The sequence below is a fragment of the Manihot esculenta genome, chromosome 10 (assembly GCF_001659605.2).
Source record: "Manihot esculenta cultivar AM560-2 chromosome 10, M.esculenta_v8, whole genome shotgun sequence".
Classification (NCBI taxonomy): domain Eukaryota; kingdom Viridiplantae; phylum Streptophyta; class Magnoliopsida; order Malpighiales; family Euphorbiaceae; genus Manihot; species Manihot esculenta.
Genome location: NC_035170.2, coordinates 30,539,410 through 30,541,056, shown reverse-complemented (window position 1 = coordinate 30,541,056; position 1,647 = coordinate 30,539,410).

Here is a 1,647-nt window from a genome sequence, read left to right as displayed (position 1 = left end):
TTTTTCAATTACATTCATTTTAAAAATATAAAATTTTATTAAAATATAAAGAAATATATGAATATTCATTTAAAAAATAATAATTAATAATAAATAAAATAAAATTAAATAGATTTATAATATTCAATTTATATATTATTATAAGTTAAATAAATAAGTAAATAATAATTTTGAAATAATAAAAAAATAAAAAGTTAATATTAAGGTGAATCGACTAAAAAATTTAATATTTGTACATATTTATATTTTAATTTAATTTTTTTAATTTTAATTTAATTGGTCTAATTTTTAAATTTTGATATAATTTTAATGAATCCGTGAATTTTTAAATTTAGTAATTTATATTATAATTTAATAGTATTATTTTTTTTATATAAATTAATAATCAAACGGCTTAAAAAAATTTAATAATGTATTTTAATTTAAATATTTAAATTTTGAATAAATTTTAATATAATTTTAGTTAATTTTTAAAAATTAAAATATAAGAATTCATATAAAATATTAAATATAATATTTTATTATTTTTTAAATATAAATTAATTTTATATAAAAAAAAATATTAACTCATATTTACTTATAATTAAATTAAAAATTTTAAATTTTAAATTTTTTATTAATATTATTTATACACGCCATATATAAATATAATAAAATAATTTTTAATACTTTGTCATAAAAAGACACTTCTCTTTATCCATTCAAGTTTTTATTTTAAATATAATATTAATAAAATTTATAAATTTTAAATAATTTTATCAAATTTAAAAAATTTTTAAATTAAATTATTAATAGCAAAATGTTTTAAATTTTAATTAATATATATATTACATTCTTTTATTAATAAAGTCTACACAGCTAACATGTGTGGAAATTTTCATTGAATTTATTTGAGAGAGAAATGTTAGCAGTTGGGAAAATGAATGGTTGTAAGTAAGTCAAGGTCTATATTCAGCTTTTGCTTTGTAAAGGGGAATCATTCGAAAAGTCGTACAATGAATTATTTGAGAGAGAGAAGCTCTACTACTCACTTTTCGAGACACATGATACGTACTGTATATAGGTATATTAAATTTTAAAATTATTTATAATTTAATTTTTAAATATCATTATTATTAATAAATTATTTTTAAAAATATATTAAAACAATTTTACCTTTTATTTTTATTAACAAAATAATTTTATCGTTTATTTATATCATTAAAAATATAATGAAAAATCAAATTAACTTTTCTTTCTCCTTCAATTCTTCTTCGCTTTTTATGGACTTTTTTTTTTTTTTTTTTTTTTTTTTTTTTTTTAAAAAAAACTCCTTCCCTATCAATTCTTCCTCTCTTTCTTCTTCGCATTTTTTTTTCTTTTTTTATATAAAATATTTATTATTTGAATTCAATTTATATAAATAATTAATTTAATAAAAAAAATATATTTTATAGTATATTTTAATTTAAAAATTAAAATTAATATTTTAAAAGAATATTAATTTTTATAAAAAATTATTAATGAAATAATTATTTTATAAAATAATTTCATTATTTAATTTTTCAGTTCTTTTAATATTTTTCAATTTAAAATATTTACATTTTATTTTTAAAATTTTAACTTCAACTCTACATTTAATTTTTTAAAATTATTTACTCATTATTT